Here is a 21,268-nt window from a genome sequence, read left to right as displayed (position 1 = left end):
TTATGCTAATTTATGTTCACTCTAGAGAGTATCTATGGCAAATTATTTTATTATAAAATTCATAAATTAATATGGAAACTCTACTGTGGCAGCTTAATTTTTCTTCTAATTTGTTTAATTTTCATAACACTAAATCTACAACAGTATTTTAAAATCACAGGTGTTTTAGCCCTGCTGTAAGTTTGAGTCATTACAAGAAGTGTAAAGCCCAGAACTGACACCTTGTTTGTATTTAATTGTTCCATTCAGTCCCATCACATCTATGAATATAGCTGCTTGCTACTTGAGTATGAAAGGAAACAATTAAAATAAGTATGGCTGGATTTTTGGATATACAGATTAGGTATTACAGACAATTCTGCTACCCTGGCATGTGAGTTTGAAAATGGGAAAAGGTGAGGCATTTAGTTAGAGAGAAAACAAGCAAATCTGTTTGAAGTACTTAAAACAAATGAACATAAGGAGATATTTTATCAGGATTATCAGGAAATTCAAAATTTGGTCACTCTGAAAATGACTAAAAGTAAGCTGGTCTGAATAAAGCACGGTATCTTTGAAACACTATCAATAGACTTCTTGTGATGGTAAAGTGTGAAAAATGATTTTTACTGTGTCATATATTTTGTCTATTTGCTGGACTTCCCAGAGCAGGAACTTTCTATGTAGCTGTGAAGCATAACAGGGTCTATTTTTGCATTGCTTTCATAAAGGTTTTTCCTTCAATGCTCCATAACTAATATCTGCTTGAAAAATATACTAACTTAGGCATTTAATTTTGTCTTTCTGTATGAATGCAGAAGAATACATGTACTGGAAAAGTATAATATCTATTTTATTTTGAATTCAAAAAGGAAGCTATGAAAATACCAATGTAAAAAGGTATTAAATGGAATGTATTTAAGTGTTTATTTTCTGTCAGTTGTTGAAATACAGTCTAACTTTAAACTTCTTGCTGGCTTGCAAGATGGGATACAGAGGGTACAGATCATTCTCATTTGTTGTTTTTTGTGTGTGTGTTTAAATGCGTTCCTCTCCCTATTTTTCTGTCACAGTAATCAGTGAATTTCTATTAATGATGTCAGTATCAGTAAATTCAAAAATGGACCAGATTTCAGAGGGAGGATACAGGGGAAGCAATTCTAGTGTTCCACCCATAAGCTCTTCTTTTTACACCTAAAATGCAAATTACTCAGCAGTCAAGCATGAATTAAATCTGTTATGCAATATCATGTCTTTTGAAGCAGGTGTCTGATGAGAATGCCTAGTATTTTTATCATTACTTGAGGGCAAACAATCTCTATTGAACCAACTAAGGGAGACAAACTCTATGCAAAGGATCTCCAGTTCTTAAATAATCAAACGTAGTACCTTTTAATAGATACTTTGAGGGTTTGTCGTACTCACCCATAGACAATGAATTGTTCCACAGATAGCTTTGGGCTATAAACGGTATGTCTTTTGGAGTAGGTTTTCAAAAGGACCTAATTTTACTTCACTTCCCATTTAACTACATTGAGTGTGAATTTTTATGTTGGTTTTAGAATTGAACTTAGGAAAGGCTATTTACTTCTGTGCGAGGAGAATTTTCAAATCATCGGAATCAAACTGCAGGTACTTAGTGCAGTCAGACGGGATTTATTCTAACTTTGGAATTAACTCAGACACTTCTGGTGAATTATGGTATTTGAAGGAAACTAAGGGTTAGGAATGTGGCTGGGTTAAAATGATGCAAAAACTAAACACATCTTCACAGCATCATCCATGTCTAGATCAGTGATCATTACTCAATCACTTAATACTCTAGACTAAATTGAGTTCATTTACCAACAGCTACCACTGAGTACTATCTGGTCTACCACAGCCTTTTTTTTTTTGTTGTTGTTGTAAAAAGGCCACTAGAAGTAATGAAGAAAACTTGAATGCTACAGCTAAACTGTAGATGTTCTTCAACTTTAGTGGCTCATGACATAAGCTTATGTATAGAGTTGTTATATACATTTTTCAAGTTTTGCCTCAGTGTTACAGTCATGTCAGCAAAGGCTGGTATCTCCATTCTTGGCAATATTTAAGAATTGGTTAAACAGGGCAACCAGTACAGGGTAGTATCAGATTTTGCTCTGGTTTAAGCAGGGCATTGGGCTAGGTGAGGACCTGGGGTCCCTTCCAACCTCAGTTACTTCAGGAGCCTCTGTAAGGTCAGTCATGCTGAGTATGCATCAATGAGGCTTGAAGGAACTGCGTCGGAAGCACTTCTGGTGGTAAAAATATTTCAGACAGCTCAAGACTTTAAAAAGTAGACCTACTTCTACATGCTTTTGTCAGCTGTTGGAGAAGAACTTTTGTTTAAAAAATAAAATAAAAACAGTGCCTGCATAACTTTCTCCAATGCCTGCAATGTATTTCTGTTGTTATTTAACTGTGAGGAGGGCTGGGGGTTTTGTTTTGCTTTTATACTCTGTCCAACGTCAAATCATTGCAGCTTTGGATGAAGTTTAAAATGGAGTGCAGGGAAAGAGTAAAAGACGTTACATTTCAGGGGAAAAATAAAAATAAAACAAGCTAGGTCAGTCATAAAATACTGTTTTCTTTGCAATAGAAAGGCTACAGTTTTCCTTTAGGAAAAGTAGGGCAAACAATTTCAATGCTTCAGAAAAAAGTGTGTGCTGACTTGGCCCTTCCCCCCAGTGGAAACAATTGTAAAAGCTCAGCTGAACTGCTGAATAGATTCAGTTGCTCTAGATAATCTTGGCGAGTTTGTTACACGCTCACAAAAGTGTATGGATTCCTGATATTTAGCTCCTCAGGGTTGAGGCTATGCATTTAATAAGCAATAATCATTATTAATTTTTATAAGGCATTAGAAATAAGCCAATGCTGAAAAAAAGTTCGACTGCAGTTTAATAATATAAATTGTTTATTTCTTAGTGTGAATACTTTAAAGCATTGCTTTGAGCTCTGAGTGCTGGGGCTGATGAACAACATACTTTAAATTGCAGAAAATAGGAAACATTATGAAATCTTGAAAATTCTCGCTTAAATAAATAATCCCTTTCATCTTCAGTGGAGCTGTCTGTCTGAGGGCTGCCAGCAGGGGACCAGCTTATAGGAGCAGACCCCCCAAAAAAAGCAGTTTAGTGACACTGAAACAGCTTTCTTCTTAGCTTTTGAGATGAAAAAGCTTTAAACACAGGCCAAAAATCTGGATTCAGTACCTAGCTCCATTAGTGACTTCATATGAGTGGTTTTAACTTCTTGGGGTTATTTAGAAAAAGGAATGTCTCCAGATTTTGTCACAAAATCATTTTGAAATTGAATATATTCTTGTTTGGGATGCTGTCAGAGGGCTGTTGCAAATCAGTATTTGTTGTTGTGAATAACGGTACATATGTACAGGTCAGTACGTGCCTTTGGAAAATAGTGTTTCAGTACATCTGGAATGTATTATTGAAACTGGACACTAAAAGTACTTGATGAGGTATTTCTTTTTAGTGTAATATTTAGTTTAGAAGTTAGCATAATGTGCTTTAATTAATCTGCCTCCCTAACAATATCCTCGATTTTCAGTTTAAATTCTCTATAAATGTTTTTATCTAGTCCTTGTACCTCTAAAAATTTCATGGTTGTAAACAAGAGTCTTGGCTATGTGATGAATGATGAAGTATTGCAGTTGTCTGAGCACAAAATTTCAGTGGAGTCTAAAGATAGAATCGTCTCTTGTATCTATTCTTTGGCAGAGAAAGAGTGATTGACGAGAAGTACAGTATATGAAAGAACAGTTAAAACACAGACACACTGACATTATAATACAGTGTCTCATCGGATGATGTGGTGTTTTGACTACATGGCTGCAGCGGGTCTATAATTTAAATGCCATTAATGGCAGAAGAAGCAATAGCATGGAGACAGAAATACTGTAAAATCTCTTGGTCTGTACTTACAATGCAGATAAAATAACCCGTTGAACTTGTGGTGCAAAATGTTGTCCAAAGTTACCATTCTTCCATGAGGAAAGCAGTTTTTGTTTTTGTGGGGTTTTATTTCTTCCTGTTCTCCTAGCACAGCCAGCCATTTCTGTTTAGATTGCTTGGCTTGTATTGCTACAAAGATCCCAGGCAAAGGGAGGCTGCTTGTATTTTGCCTAACCCATGTCCAGTTCACACATTCAGCACAGAATTCGCTATTGTGAATAGTCATGACTATGTTTTCTTTGTGCTCGTTGGCTTTTGAATGTGCTTCTTTATACTTTCACTAAAGTGGCACACAGAACTAATTTCACCAGAAGCTATTGGTGTTTAGCTGTAACAGAGTTACGCAGAGTCCTGTGACTGCATCCCAGTTATAATATCCCATTTGTTTCCACTCTGCTGTTGTAATGTTGCCTGCCTCTTAGTCTTGTTGTCCTTCACTTTGCTCTCCTTTTTTCTTTTTTTCCTTTCAATTTTAAATTATAACTGACTTTGTTTTGCTTATTGGACTTAACTGTGGGTAAAGCACATGTTTCTGTGCCCTCACGGAAGCCAGACATTTAATGCACCTTAGAGTAATGTATGCTGTAATTGTTTGCCAAATTGAACTGAGTCTTTCCAGAAACAATTCCAGATCTTTGAGGACCTTGCAAAATGTGTACAATATGTTAATTGTGAAGCATTTTTAAAGTATGTATTTCAAAAGAGAAGAAATGCTGTGTAAGTGAAACTTGTTTAAAGTACTCCCCCATTTCTAGCAGGAGACCTCATTGCTTTACGCTCTTGTTAGAATGCAAACAAAAGAATGAAGCCTTTGTAAATCGCTTGTAGGCATTTTTTTTTTTCCTTTAGACTTGTTCATTGTATACAAGTCTGGTACTAAACAAGGTACATGTTAGCTGTTTCCAATTTAGACTAAGTGCATGGATTCTTTTAAAATATTCACACTGGGCTAACAAATTTCAAATCCAGTTTATGTTCTCTGAATAAATCAAAACTGAATAATATTTGGTATTTGCTAAAGAGATGGGGAAGTGGTTTCAGAAAAGCTTTCCTTTTTTTGTTTTAAAAACAAGCCTCAAATTCCAAGGGTGCTAAACATGTGTGCTTATGTATGACTTTCTCTTCTCACTTAAAAACAAATCACACCTAAAATTCAGTGCATGTTTCTCTACTAGAAAAATAATGAAATTGATCTACTTTATATTACTGAAGAAAAATAAAGCTATGGCATTAATTTAGCCTGAACTTTAGCAGAATTTACTTACTGAAAATTTTCTTTACCTAGCGTCTGTAATTCATGGTTACCTCTTTGAAGTAGAGTCTTTCAAATCTGCGCTCATCCAAATGGCTTTCTCCTGATTCTGTGCATTTATGTAACTGCTCAGGTTCTTTCAAAATCTAGTACTAGAATATGCTGAACGAAATCCTATGACTGCTTTGATTTTGGAAGGAATCTTGATTAGAACAGTCAATAAAATGCACGAAGGTACATTGGCCAAGTGAAAGCAGCTGTCTGTGTTTCTTCCCTTCTGAATATTAGTGAAAAGGTTTTTGCTTAAACCACTCTGCATGGCTACTACAATCAGTACTTTTTAGTTTTGGCAGGGGGCGGAGGGAGCTCTTCAAAGAAATGTTTAGTGGCTTTAAATAAAGTTGCTTTGTCAGTAAGTCCAGGAATATTAACTGGAAATTACACCTGTAAGTAATAAATCTGGGAAGGTTAAGTTTATAGAAAACTTCTAACAGCAAATGCAATGGGTATAGCCTTGGAGTATGTTGGGGGGACTGCACATTTTCTATCTTCTCTCTCGTAGAAATCATGGTTTTGTTATTGTTCAGAAGTGTCATGAGAAAAGAAGAAAAAATAATTCTTGGGCTACAGGTATTAAGGAAAAACCTGGCTTTCCTTTATTTCCTCTTCCTCTATTTGTTGCTAGTTTCTTCTTTCACTGCCATGCCAATGTACTTATGCCTCATTTTTGGCTAGAGTTTCACTTTTTGCTTCATAGCGCAAAAGTAGTCAAATGCAAACAGAAATGAGATCTACTGTTAGCTCTTACTGTAGGTTTCCTTCTTCTTGCTATCACAATGGAATCATTACTTACAAAATCCTTTTTGATCAGCGTGATTGCACTTTCTCACTATGGCTAGTCATAGTAATTAAAACAGCCTAGGATGTACCCACTGCTGAAAAATTGTGCAACTCAAGTAATTAGAGGTCTGAATTGTGTGCTAAACTTCCCAAATTCTGTGTTTTGCAAACAGACTTGTGTGTCTGTGCACATAGTTCACAGTTTATCACGTGCAACTTATGCAGATGTGCAATCTACAAGTGTGAATTTTGGGTAAACTTTTGCTTATTTAATTTTTTTTCCATGTGAGATAAAATGAACAGAAGTACCTCTACAGTAAACATCAAATTTACATACGTCAAATGCTGAAAAATAGTGTTGAAGGTGACTGACTACTTTGAAAATGCATAGATTTTTGCTCTTTTTTTTTTTTTTTTTGAATAATAATGGTTTCTTAGCACCCATGTTGCCAACAGCTTTGTTGGTAGGCTAGTGTTTCCTTCCCCAAATTATTGAAACCCATAGAAAATTAAGATTTACCTAGAGTTTAATTACCTATGCTGAAATCTCCTTCAAGCTAGTGGAAGTGTTTATAAGAAGAGTAAGTCTGGAAGAGCTTAGGAGTATCTTAACAGCTGCTCCTAAACCGAAATGCTAATACCTGTGAAGGGTCACAGACTTTGAAAGAAAAGTCTGGTGTTTTCAGATCATGGATGTAGTCTTCAGATATTTAAGTTACAACTTATTCTAATAGAAAACTTAGGGTAAATGATGAAGAAAAAATTACAGCATCTTTGTATCATCTTCCCCCCTATACTTGGCCTTCATGTTCTTCATACTGCTCAGAGGGATTATGTATAAATATTAGAAAACTATTGTAACAGCATAATCAGTGGAAAAAAATATCAGTTTCTGAGAAGTGGAGAAATAAATTCTAACTAACTAAAAGGCTCATTGATTAACTAGCAATTAAGTTTGAGAGCATTTGGTGATGCTAGGAAGGTGTGCATGCATTCCACACAGAACAGACTGATAATATTTAAGTACTATCCGGTACATATAGTCCTGCAGGAATCAGCAAAGATAAATGAATAATAATGAAATATTTAGTGAGTCACAATCCCCTCATTTAACTGAAAAAAAAAAGTGTGGGTAAAGTGTGCATGTGTGCTGCAGAAAGCTAGAGAGGGCATGATAGGTACTTATCTTATACTATTCTTGTAGTAAGAAGTTAATCTTGCCTGGCTTCATTTACCTGATATAGACTGAGGTTGTAAGTGGTCACTTTCCTGTCATATAACAGGGTTTGGTTGAAGGTAAATGAGTAATTTTTCTTATGTTTATTGCCAAAAAGCCTTTGCAAGGAATAATGTGAAAGCAAAAGACAACTTGAAAGAAGTAGTGGCTAGCATTTTTCCAAACCGTTTTTTACTTTCCTAAAAGTATGATCAAAACATCTGTTAGTGAAAAAACTCTACTGGTGTTTGGTTTAAAAACAAACAAACAAACAAAAAAAAAACACACACAAAATATCTTTAGGTTTAGCACTATTTAAGAAATAATTTCTTAACTTCTGAAATGAAACCATTCTCCATGCTCAACTGTGTTTTAAATACAGAATGAACATGCACAATGTCTCTGTGTCATGCAAGCATATGATATACTCAGATAACTTTTCTAAAAATAATACTTTGAACACAAGTAATCCTTCAAGAAACCAAAATGGCTGTTCCTTTTCTAAAAGCCCTGCGTATATTCTGTAACAATTAAAACCCTGAGGAGAGCACAGTTCACTTCCTGATATAGCAGTGCACTCCCAGCTGCCATCATGAAAGCAGGATCCCAGATGTTCCTGTTTTGCTGTATGGAGTGGTGCTGTAACTGTTGGACAGCAAGGATATAATTTGACAATCTGATAAGTTATATCTGTTGAAATACTTTCAGTATGGCTGTAGCAATGTGGATTAAGCATGTGAAATAAACCATTACATTGGGAAGCAGTCTTTTACGTGTATTCATATGACTCAAGTGGGTGCAAGCAGAAGTTAGGTTTGAGGATATAATAATGGCGTCTTGAATCCCAGGTAAGGGAAGAATTGTCTAGTACCTAATGAGACAAAGTAGAAAAGACAATGATCAAAACCTTCTATTCATCATGCTACTTGCTTTAGTTGTGATTACATTGTGTATATAAAGGAGAATTAAAACCCACTTACAGAATTGTATCTAGATGTTCAGCTCCAGTGTTTCTCCCACTCTGTTCTTACAGGACTCTGAAAGCTTAAAGTTTGAAAGAATGCGAGAACAACGCTAACAGTGATTTTTTTCCTAGTTTTTAGCATTATTTCAGAACATGTTCTACCATGGTTGAATGCACATGTGCTCAAATTCCTTTATGTTCCTGTCTGGGCCAGGAGCTGGTCCTGGGTTCCTTTCACACCTAATTATTCCATTAAATATTATGGATACTCTTGTTGTGGATTTTGTTTTAAACTATTCCTTCAAATCATTTACGTGACTTGAAATGCCTTAGTAGGCAGCTGATCAATGGCAGGAAGTTTCGTAGGTGCTGTCACTTGTGTAGATGTTTCTAATGGTAGCTTCCTATGTTATCTGTGGATACAGAACAACGTGGGAAAGTGGAGGTGGTGGTGGGGAACAATTAACCTTATTTTTCTCTCAATAAATAAGAAAATTTTGAGAGGTGTTAAAGGGGAGGGAAAACTTATTCTCTTTTGGAAACTGTGTGAATAGTTTATCTTTGCACAGGCTCTCCCTGTTTTTTTTTTTTTTCTTGGATGTTCTGTGCTATGGCCTGTGATGATACATAGTTCTCAATTTACTGGGAAATCTGCACCTCTTACTCCCAAGGATATTAATCATGAGCACCATGAGTTTAAGAAGGATCAGAAAACCCAAACCAAATAAATCACAACATCAGACCATTGTCTATTAAAGACCTTTGTCTATTAAATCATGACACGATAGCATTAGTGGTGCTCTGAAGAAAGCTGAAAATTATTTTGAGGTGAGGAAGCTTTATTTTACTTTTAATTTTTTGAAAAACTCAACACTTTCTATTTACTATCTAGTGAACCATGTAATGTTGAGTGAGATTCCACTGTCTTAGTCAATTTTGAATCATTCTTATAAATAGCATGAGTTATGGCTTTTGTACCCATGTCAAGAAAAAGAGGGAATCTCCTGTGGAAGTGTTCCTAGAAACAGCCAAAAAAAAACAAAACAAAAAAAGCTCGCTGAAGGTTTGTATCCATAGCCCACCTACCAGGATAACAGCAATGTAGTCAAAGCTGTATGAAACACAGCATGGACTCATCACCTGAGAACTGAATCTATAGTTTTAATTGCAGTTCATGCTCTGTTGGGACCTGAAGGGATTAGTTTAGTTTAAATCCTGGATTCACATGCTGAGGTCACCAGCCCTAGATCTTCTTTACTTTGTCTTTAAAGGTGCATGATAAGAATTGCACTCTCCTGCATTGACTTTTACGTATATATAGCAAGCAAAGTTTCAGAATGGCTGGGCTAATGAGGTTTCCATCTGCCTCTCCCTCAAACAGAAATGTCTAATGTAAACAAAAAACTATTTTTTTAAACTTGCTAGCTTAAAGACAGGAGGATGAAACATCTATGTATTTATGCTTCCTAAACTCAGCCTTTTAAATACAGGGTACTATCAATTCCTTCCTACTTCATGTCAGCTGCACACAATCTTCCATTGTAGAGGAATCATCATGCTTTACAAGAAATGTGGTTTAGGGGCTCAGTCACTTGGGAATCAAGGGACCTCTTTTCTGTTCCTAAATTGTATGGCCATTTCTCTTTTGTCTTCATAATCTTCTTAGCCTGTAAACTGCATTTTTAAACAAAATCTAGTAAAACAGGGCCTTGATTTCAGGTGTAATGTATTACTGTAATGTATTATTGCAACAGAAATTTGTAATTGGTATTGTGATTAATCACTGCCAACAGCATACATCTCAGCCTTCAGGATGAGAGAAATGGAGATGGAGATTCTCAGATTTCTAGAACCATACTTTGTTGGAGTGGTTAGCATGGGCTTAAGAACATGGAGAAAAGGATCTTTTATGCCTTTTGGGTACATTGAGTTGGATATTCACTTTGCTTTGTGATCTAGTTTTATTAGTAAATGTTCAAGCAAGCCTGGAGGCATTTCCTAAATGAGCCTGCAACAGTATAGCTTTTAAACTCAATTAGCTGCCTTCTAGTTTCTGCATACTGCATCAATTATAATAGAGTTTAGTTGGCTGCGTGAGAAAGGGAAGGTGGGGGTCCTCGTAAGGGTCCCCCTACCCAGCCCCCTTTATGCCCGTAATGCGATGGGACCGCTGCGTTTTGCGTGGCCCTTTGGCAGCAGCAGGTACTGCGGCTCCAGAACCTCAACATGTAAATCACATTTAAAGAGGGGATGCTGGAAAAAGTCATTCACCAGCAAAGAACAAAGTGAGATAGGTTTCACTACCTGATGCGAGACTCTTTCAGAGTAGGAAAAACACTGAACTTTGCAGTGCTTTGTGTAGGATTGACGTGATGGGTTCACTCAGTGTGTAGTTCGTGCACACAGTGATCTTCTGAGGCTTGTGGTCTTTTGTAAAATGCAGACCTGTGATGGGATTATTTTTTCAACTATTACTAATACAAAAGTGTCCTAAGAAAACTGTTATGCACAGAAATGCGAGCAGATTGGAGTGTGTTTCACAAAGCAGAACAGATAGTTACAATTTAAAAGTAAAACAACAAAAATGAAGACAAAATACCTAATACCTGCCTCAAGGAAAAACCCTTCTGTTAGGGTTCAGGCACAAGAAAATACTCGGCATGTTTTGAAAGTACTTCTATAACATGCTTTTGTTGGATCGCAATCTTCTCTGTCTCCTGTTTGATCTAAAAGTCCAACTGTGTTAATTTAACAAATTAATGTAATGCATTAAGCTTGTAATATGATTAAAGGTATTACTAGAACTTTGTAGAGCGTGTTTTTTCTCATTATTTTAGTTTTTTCCTCTCATTTGCAGATGTAAACAAAACTGCAACTACATCTGGTTGAAAATTTAATCTTTTTTTTCCCCTATGGGGAAAACCAAAGATGTCTTAAAGAAACATTTTTTAGTGCACGTTTTTCTGGGAAGCCCTTTTGCGTGAGGAAAAGAAAAAAGACCCCTTGCTGCCCCAGAATGGTTGATAGCCTGATGTTTTTGGTGTGCCTCTGGAATGTTAAAGCTCTGTTATTTTTGGAGAAAGGCCTGGAAAGCTGGGTTTCCAATACTGTGTGAAACTCCTATCTATCAGACTACTATCTATCTGCAAAAAAATCATGTTGCCTAGGTTTTCTCCTCCTCTTTCCTTTGCCATGATCTACTTCCCCCAAAGCAAATAAAACAATTTAGACATACCTTTCCTTATGCTGACACAGAACAAAAACTTACCAAAACCTCTTTTCATCTTTTTCTGAAATAGAGATCTTCCTTTCTAATCAGCACTAACAGTAATGCATAGATCTGTTGTTTATCTTGACTAGTGAATAAAGATGTAGAGTTCTTAGTAATGAAGCGTCAGGACTGTACGTGTATGGAGAGAGAGACACTAGCTGTGACTGAAGAGCTGTTTGGAGCAATGGGAAATTCTTGCATTTAGTCGACTGAGCCTTGCATGGAGGCGTCTTGCTCTCTGTGCAGTCATGTATGTACTTGATATTTTGCTCTATTTGTGCATAGCGTAAACTAGAATTAATGCAGCCAATGTGAGGGCTGCTTAAAATACAAAAGCAAACAACAGAACAACAAACATGCAAATGTGAGGACCAAATCCTGTTAATGAAACCAAAGGAGACCTTCATGGAAGAAAAAGAAATCCATCTGATTCATCTGAATCCCTCTCTTCAGTTCATACAAAAACTTTCAAAACCTTAATTTTATTGTTGGCTTTTATAGCATTTCTTTTGATGTATAAATTCTAACTGCAGTCAGTAAAGTCTTTCAAAAGATTTTGCATGCATGCTAAGATACTATTATTTTTAATGTACTTTAACACAGGTATGTCTGATTTCTTGAAAGCTTATATCATTGGGGAAAAAAAGGCGATGGTTAGATCATGCTTACATAGGATGCATGTCATTTTTAGTACTTAATGTCTTTCCACGTAGTATTTATTACTAAGATCTGTCTTTGAGCACACTTCTAAATCATTACACTACAAAAAGAAACAGATACTGCTGTCCATCTCCAGATGGGTTTCCACCTTATTTAAAGATTGGTGCTCTTCTCCTTTATTCTTTCAAAAAGATCATTTTTTAATTACATTCTGCCTACTTTCCAGACATGCTGCTCTTCATTTTTAATTTGAAGGAACAAGAGAAGGTAGCACTGGAGTCTATTTGGTCTTACTTGAAACATTTCAATCTTTATTTAAAAACTCACAGTACTGAAGCTTTCTCTTAAAAGGCTGCTGTGACATTCAGATGTTTGTTGGCTGGACTTAAAAGTGTGCTTAGGATACTGTTTAGAAAAATTTAGTGCCCCGTAAGTGCAATACACAATAAAAGGAAGTAATGTTCATGACCTATTGTGTGTGGATTGCTGCAAACTGCTTTTCTCTTCAACCTGCTTTTCTCTTAAAGCTTTCAGCTTGCTGACCTGGAGAAAAGGTTGTTTTCACGTTCTATTCCAGTTACCTATGTGAAATTCTTCGTTTTAGGTCTTTCTTGGTTTAGGTCTTGGTTTTTCTTTGACCCACTTTTACAGTTTTTAGTACTGCCTGTTTAACATGTGCAGTGAACAGCTGCACTACTGAGTTTCTGCAGATGTTCTGAGCCAGTATGATTTTTAACTGCTTCTGTGGTGTTCGGTCATGAAAGCCTTGATACAGGAAAAAGAAATCATACTTAGTCATGGATGTCTTCAAATGTCCTGACCTAGACCTAAGAAAAAAAACAGCATGGTATTTTCTGGCACTCTGTTGTGAGCTGTCTGAGATGGCTTTCTTTTGTGGCTCCTAAACAGATCAGATAAAATTTGGAGCCATCCAGTAATTGCACTTTCCAAGTTCCTTTTCATATCTACAGCAATCCTGTTAATGTTACCTCTTTTAAAAGCTCTGTTAGTAAATATCACCAGATTAAAGGCTACATACTCTAGATTTCTGCTCTGTAAAAGTCCATTAAATAAACACAGTATTGCTGGCTGACTAACTTCTGAGGTTAATTTCCCACTGGAGGTTTTAGTAGGCTGTTAATGACTATAGGTACAGCTTTTTTGACTTCCTGATTTTGGGGGCAGTTTTGTTCATCAGATCACCTCTGCTTTCCTGATTCCTTTGTGTATGAACTTGCCTTAAATGAGAGCCATCTCTATTTTCACTGAGTTCAAGATACCTGTTTGCCTGAGAATACTTTTAAGTGTGTTCCACTGTTGAAAATAGTGGTTGTGACACTGCTGTCTTGTATCTATACTTTGGTACAGGAATTTTGCATATTTAAAATTCATAACTGAGTTTATTTTCAAGACAATCACCAAAATACAAACCTTAGAGCTGTTTCTCTGTTCATTTGACTCATAAGTTGTACAGTAGGGCTGCATCATAATTTGGGGAGGGGGCTACACTGTAGTGGTAGTCTTTCACAGGGGTGCAGCAGGCACTTGTTTGCAGCATGCGATACCTTTTCAGCTGGATTTGACATTTTCATCACTCTGGAAATGTAAAGTGTTTTGTGCGGTGTCCTAAACCTCTACCTCCCCTCTCCCATCTTTACCATCAAATTGCTATATCATAGGTATATATGTAAGACCTTTTTTTTTTTTTTTGGTATTTGCTGAATAACACTGCCAAGTTTGTCAAGCAGAAATGTAATCAACACTCTACACTACATTCTTTAGTGACTGATAGTGACGGAGATTGAAAAGGAAATAAACAACACCATCCTCAGTACAACTGGTCAAGAGGTGCAATAAAGTGTTGTCCAGCAGGCAAAATAGTAAAACCAGGACTCCTCGGTCCTATTCTCTGTTCTGGTGCACAGCATTATCCTTTTTTATCCTTTTGCCCCTTCTTTATGCCCCACCACAAAACCTTGTTTGCAGGCCCTTCCCTTCAATGTGGGAGAATTAAAAATATAAAGATTTAATCTCCACTCCTTAAAAGTAAATTTTTAGCCCTCTTCTGTGATAAGATAGAATGGAAAGCATAAACTAATGGTAAATGTCAACTAACCACTAGGCTTGAAAAAATTGCAGCTGGCTTCTGTTTATGAAGCACAGAAACTGCGTGGGAGGAGATGCAAAGAACCTCCTCCAATACCCACTCTCACAGTAGGAGGAAAAAAACCAACAAAAACAAAACTGTACTGAATATGGGGTTTAACCTTCAGAATTATTTTGCTGTTCTCTTATATTCTTACACTTGTATGAAAATGCTAAAAGGCAATCACTTTATTTCATGTAAAGGCATCAGAAAAAGGCCCTGTGACACCTTAAAGGTTAACTTTGATTCATTTCTGATAAGAAGTGAGGCACCGAATTTGCTTGTATCAATTTTGAGTGTGAGTTAAGATATGAATCTCCTAAACATTTTAAAATGTATTTAACGAACAATTTTTATGGAGAGCTTCAGCATGTCTCAAATATGATGCAATGTTTCAGTGCAGCAACACTATTAATGTTGTCTTAGTGTTGAAACGGCAGTGCTTAAATGTATCACACAAATCTGAAATGAAGCACTTGTTTTGAGCCTGAACAGACATTTGGGAAGTAGATCACATGATATTCATTCATGATGTATAATCTGAGATCAAAAATAGTCCACAGGTTTATGCTAATAGAAATTGAGAGAAATTCTAGTTTCACAACACCGTTTGACATTAAAGCTAAGCTAATGCTTCTTCTAACAGGAGGTTCATAGTCCAAACCTGGTGTGAGGAAAGGCTAATTTTTTTGTTAAGTAATATTTGCAGAAATACATTGAACATCCATCACTTTCAGACATGGAAAACAGTATACAGCTTCAATTTGTTCATGGCACAACTAGTTTTAACTGTTTTTAAAAAGAAGGAAGGTAAATAGACTAGAAAAGGGATCAAGAAAGAAGGTGGCATTTTTTCTGATTTTTAATCTGAGACATTGCTATATCTAGATGCTGATTTTACTGGGCAGATGAAACTGTCCTGTAAGAATGATAACTATTGTTCAGTATGGGAAGATTGTATTTACATGTTTGACTAACAACTTGCATATGCAAAAAAATAAATGTGTAGAACTGCATCTCTTTTATTTCACCTGCTCTTCTTTTAGAAGTGTCCTTTCTTGTTTGCTGACAACTCCCACTATGGAATATTTGTCCAAAGACCCAGGAATTATTATTAACTCCCCAAGACGGGGGTGGGAAATAAGAACTGGTGAGCAAAAGCTGGAAGGATACCAGCTGGAGGATATTTGTGACAGATGAGAATAACAGGAAGGGAGGGAGAAAAAGAAATGGTCAGCATTTTTGGCTTTTTAAAAGTGGGGTGCAGATGACTTGCTGTTATGTTTTTGCAACGTCTTGTTTCCAGACTGTTGGCTTAGTCAGCCACATCTTTAATTTGCCCAGTCTATAACAACTGCTTCTGCTCCTACCACAGAAAGAGAAATTATAGTTTCCAAGCCTTCATTTCATCCTTCTTACCTATAATACTTGAGTTCCAGTCTGTCTGACCAATTTACTAGGCATTTTCTTTTAATTAGCAGATCTTTTGGGGGTCCCTTAAGTTTGTTTTGCATAGACAGAAACACTAAACAGCCTTGGAAACTCTTGATGAGATGAAAAGCATCCTGCTGGGAATATAAAAGAGCACGTAATACCTAGAATAATGATTTCTGTAACTGAGGTTTTCATGTGCCTTATTAGAAAGCATCATTTATGTGGAGTCTTGTTGAATCTTTTCTTTTTCTTTTCATAAGAACATTTTAAACCCCATCTCTTTAATTTAGACTCTACATGTTTTGTTGATTACCTTTTGTTAAAGGTTTACAGGTATGTTTGAAGTAAATAAAATGCCCAAGATTAAACATAGTGTTCAAATACATTTGAGCATTCTTAGCTCAAATGTTCTTACTGGATTTGCCCAGGTGAGACAGGTGGAGTTTCATAACAACATCTTCCTTGTACCTGAGACCACTGTGCTGCCTGGTCACTTGGCTGAGGTGACACATCGTTATTAAGTGCTAATAAATATCCTCAGTTTGGAAAGGTACACATGTAGAGGGTAACAGCTCTCACTGCTGCAAGTATCTTAATATAATGAAGAAACAGCTTGTTTTAATCACTTCCTAATTGTACAGCATGACCAACTAATCTCTGGGAAGTACCTTGGAGACCGAGTAATATGCTTCATAGACTTCTGGGGAACTGACAGAGAAGACAGTCGAATTGCCCTCAGCTCACTTCGTTTGCTCTTCTGCAATTCTGTGATGATTTCTCTAGAAGGCAAAGAAATAAAAGTTTTAGTATTATAGCTCAGAATATATTCACTAGATCAGCTAATAATTGGCCTTGATGTTAGCTAAGGAAAAATAACTAGCGTTATAGAGGTCCGACAATATTTTTATACTACTCCTTTTTTATCCTAATTCTTCCTTTGGATTTTCAGTATGTTGTGCTTCAAGATAGCTCTGAGTGAGAATAGATTATTCAGAATATTAAACAAAAATTAATACTGTGAAATAAGCCTCATATTCAATAATTTAAATATCACAAATAAGTAGGTCTGTGGTATTTTGCTTCACGGTGTTCTGGTTTGTTTTTGTGAGATTATTCAGAAAGACAAAAAATGACAGAAAATGAGCTGATTCTTCAGTGCTGCAGATAAATGTTGCTAAGATCCTTCTCTGAAAACTTGAGCCCGTGTGCTCAAACCTATGGTCTTTTGCTCTTGTGGAGCTTACATTTCATTTTCTGTCTTAAATCCTACTTAAATTATCAGAAATGCAGGTCTAAGTATTAGTCTAATCTTTTTTTTGGTACCATGCACCAATCCTGATGAAATTTAAAAAACAAAAAACAAAACAAACAAAAAAACACAACACCTTGTAGTTTTTCAACAGTTCTGAAAACTGTTACATCTTTGGCCTGCAATATTCAGAGGCACCAGAGGAACCATGGAATAACTCTCCCCTGTCCTTAAAGTGTGGGGCGATGGGATTCCCGAAGCCTTCTAATTCTTGGCATTCAAGATTGAAAATGCCAAGACTCAAGTAACAAGTTCCTTGTTAAAGCCACTTGCTTATTAAATTGAACTCAGCTGAACAAGTCTGGTATCAAGTAAATATGGTATAGATTTGAAAATACTTTTTTTCAGGTTTAATATACTGTTCAGTGGTCTAATGATTGCTTTTTGAAGAGCTTGTGGTCTGCAAAATACTATAATTATACAGCATATGCTTTAAAAGACTGGTTTGTAGTATTGACCTTCATGGAGTTTCATGGGAGACATTTTGAGAATGCCAGATCCATCTTGAGTGTAGCTACACTAACTCCGTTACAATTAATGGAGAAACATGCAAGGCTGAAATCTCCAAACAGTTTTCAAAAATCTCACACTTTTTGTGTGTCTACTTTACAGTACATGGAAAAAAATACCACCCATCAGGGAACTAAAACACAGCGCTTTAATTACATAATGCCCATTAATGTTAAATTTTATGCTGAAGGTCTATATTATACAAAAGCTAACTAAAATACAAGTCTTCTTTTCAAACCCTGTACCATGTATTGCCTGGACATTTGGTCATTAAAATGAACTTGGCTGCAAAGGTAGGCGTTAGACAAAGATGCAACATTTCATGTTGACTTCCAACAGCCTTTATAGTTTGAAATAATTTTATTATTTTGATTTTCTCAATCTTTAAAAGCATTCAAAGAGAAGTAATGCTAGTTGAGTGAGAGAAGAGACTCACGTATCATGTGAAATCAAGTGATAGTATTTTCAACTGCTGCAGTCTTTCTATAATCTGATATGATTTTAGATTTTCTCTCAAAAGATTTTTTTCGTAATGTCAGACTGAAGAATGCCTTTACCAGCTGTATTAGAGGAGAATGTTTGTAAATCTCCATTCATAAATCTTGTTTCTTATTTCATTCTTTGCTCTGAATCTTTCACCTAGTCAATAACTGCAGCCCCTAATTGTTTGTTTGTTTGTTTGTTTTTTAATAAATATAGCTCTCCTTTTAGCATTCTTTCCAGAGTTTGCCCTCAGACCTAAGTCTTCTCTTGTATTAATTCTGGAAATCAGGCAATCGAACCACTCTTGATCTATATGTTAAACTGCTGTAGTTCTACTTTCTTTGGGTGGAGTACAGGAGGGGGTTGGGATACTTTTTATGACAATTTGGAAGTAAATACATCTTAAAAAAAATTGCATCAGTAAGAGGATGCGATTGGTAGATACAGGTGAGTCAACATCAGGATCCCATCATGCTTGATACTGTTCAAACACAAAGCAGGGCAACTGCCCCTACCCAAGCACTTAGAGTTGCAGGAGCTGGTGTTTCGAGGCACAAAGAAAGGATCTGGCAGCACTGGTTTGGTCTGTCAGCTCCCTGACTGATGCTGGGCTGGCTTTTGCTGGCATTGCTGGAGGTTTAAGAGTAGATTTAGTAGGACGTTAGGGGCTAGCACAGCTGTTTCTAAGCCTTTTCTGTCAAGATGAAGAAGACACCTGTCTGAGGAAACAACAGTTGCCGTGGATACTGCTAGCCATGAGAGGGGATGTCTTGTAAGGGAAAATGGGTAACGTGGATGGAAAGTGGAAAGGTGCTGGTGGTTTTATCTGGTGGAGAATGGAGACCAAATAGAAGGAGGGTAGAAATGCTGCTCTTGCTGTGGCACTGCGAATGGTTGTGTGTGGGGAGGATGGCATTTTATCTGAGCAGAGAGGATTTTGTGGCAGCAGAAACGTGAGATGGAGGGCTGAGTGATCTGAGTGATGGTTGGATGGTAAATTATACAGAGAACAAAAAGCATGTGGATGCTATCTGGCTAGGCAGACGTCAAAAATGCTTGGACTTAGGAAGTAGGAGGATAGTGGGATCAGCTAAAGGGATGTGAAAAATAGATATAAAATTATAACGAAACATATAATGTTCAAAGTTCTTTCTTGCATTCCCTGTCCTTCCCCTCAGGTGAAATAAGGGGAATATAGCTGGTTTTTTTAGTATAATCTTTGTGTTTTCTTATTGTTCCTGACTTATCACAAATCATGTATGATGATTAGAGTTGATACCCTCAAGTGGTTTTATGAGTTAGCCAAAGGATTAACAGCCCTTTCTTTCTTAAGCCTATCATCAGAGCAGTCTTCAGGAGCAGACAGAAGGGAAGAGCAAGGGCCATGGAACAGCACATGGGTTGAGCGAGAAGAGCACCACAACCTTGTGGCCTGGGTCTTTGGCAGGCAGAGAAAATATAGCACAGCATGCGGCTGGGCTATAGGAAGGGGATGTGAGGGTGAGCAGAGGGTAGAAATCTGGGCTGGCCGCCCACAGGGCTCTCCTGCGGGTGCCCCAGACGCAGGAGCGGGGCCTGCTCTCGTCCCAAGAGCAGTGCAGCTGCAGAGCACATCTGGGAGAGGGCTCTTGGCACTTGTATTCTGGCCTCAATTGCAAACCTGTCAATTCCAGGCATCAATCACACTCCTAGTCTTTTCGCTGTGTAATATTTTCTATGTACTTTTTTTTTTAAGACTGCATTAGTGTTTCTGATGAAAGAGTGGAAGACCTTGATAAAATTCAGGTGGCTCTGCTGCTATTTATGTGGGAGCAGCCTCACAGAAGGGCTGTTTTAAGCAGTGACTTTATAAGAATACTCCATGTTGATGAGCAGTAATGATCAGATCTGTGAGCATTCACATAACCTTACCAGTGATGGAGCCTCCATTTTACACATCTACTTTCCAAATTCCCAGTCTGGTGGGAGCTCACATTAATAGCAACTGGTTTTTGCCACTGCATCTTGATGGGTTGGAATGACGCTTAAAATGATTGATAGCTTTTAAGCTTACATGCCGTTGTTGTAAACATCCTTTTCATTTTTAAATTAATGAGAAAATCAAATAGTCCCCAATTTTCTCACACTCAGTTGTGCTCTATCCCAACTTCCTGATTGGTTTCAAGGAGAAGTCATGTTCTTCCTTTTTCATTTGCTCAGCTCGTCTGTCTTCCCCTCACCGCTGATCTCCCTGCTCGCAGGCAGACCCATTCCAGCTCAGTGATGAGTGCCAGTCACGACAGCAGAACAAGCCAAAAGTAGTAAACTTACGATGAAAAGCTTGCAAACTTGGAAGTGCTTAGGTGCCAGGGTTGTAAACTCATTGCAACTTTATTAATGACACCCTGGGGGAAGAATCTTTTAATAGTAAACATATCCAAATGGTTTTGAGCTAAAAAAGATGGTTTTACTTTGTTTTGGTTGCTTGAGTACTACACCATTATCAGGAGATGATTTAGAGCAACAGCAGTGAAGTCTTAGCTTGGATCTTGTTGAACTTAAGGCTCTCCTTCACTGAAAATGTTTTTCCAGCCTTATGGAAGCTCCCCCTCCCACCTCCGCCCCCCCCCCCGGCATTTTTTGGTTTAAAAAGAGCTATGTGTTAAACAGCATTTGTTGAGTTTAGTGAATAATGAAACACACACTCCTGCTCTGCTTTTGAAATGATATGTGTGGCAGTGTGCTGTGAGTATTATTCTTCTCTCTGGTAGCTTCTACGTGAAAACTCTTTTCCCCGAGAAAATGGAATCTTTGTGTCTTTGTCTCCTCGCTAGCTTTCAGGCATGTTTTGGCAGGAGCTCCGACTGTCGAGGCACTGGAGAGGAGGGGCCTTGTAGTCATTTGTCAGCTTTTCTTGCATCTGTAATTTTTTGTCAACTCAGCAGTACTGGAGGGGCTAAAAAAGGGGGGAGAGCTCGTAGTTGTTGAAAGTCAAACTCTTGAAATAATTGCCAGACTGTAACAGTTCAGGGAAGGTGTATGTGTGGGGAGAAACTACCAGTGTTTCAGCTAAAAAAAAGCTACAGTGTTCAGGTTTTAGAAAATCACCATTTCACACAATTGCATGTCATATATCTCTACAGGCAATTTTACTGTGTTTGTAGACTTGTTTACTGTGTTGATAAACTGGCTTTTTTAATGGTGAAGAAAATACTTCACTGGTGATCAAGACCTGG

The 21,268-nt window shown here is 37.2% G+C and overlaps 1 long non-coding RNA gene across 1 annotated transcript in view; it reads right to left on the bottom strand.

Annotated features, from left to right (window-relative positions):
* The window catches only part of LOC118243495 (uncharacterized), a 64,780-nt gene that overhangs the window by 17,520 nt on the left and 25,992 nt on the right, over positions 1-21,268 (bottom strand). The window contains exon 2 of the long non-coding RNA XR_004777280.2: positions 16,420-16,530. This is a non-coding gene — a long non-coding RNA (uncharacterized LOC118243495). The remainder of the gene's footprint in view (positions 1-16,419; positions 16,531-21,268) is intronic.

This window comes from Cygnus atratus, chromosome 8, assembly GCF_013377495.2.
Source record: "Cygnus atratus isolate AKBS03 ecotype Queensland, Australia chromosome 8, CAtr_DNAZoo_HiC_assembly, whole genome shotgun sequence".
NCBI classification, from domain to species: Eukaryota; Metazoa; Chordata; class Aves; order Anseriformes; family Anatidae; genus Cygnus; species Cygnus atratus.
This window is presented reverse-complemented; position numbering and strand designations above follow the sequence as displayed.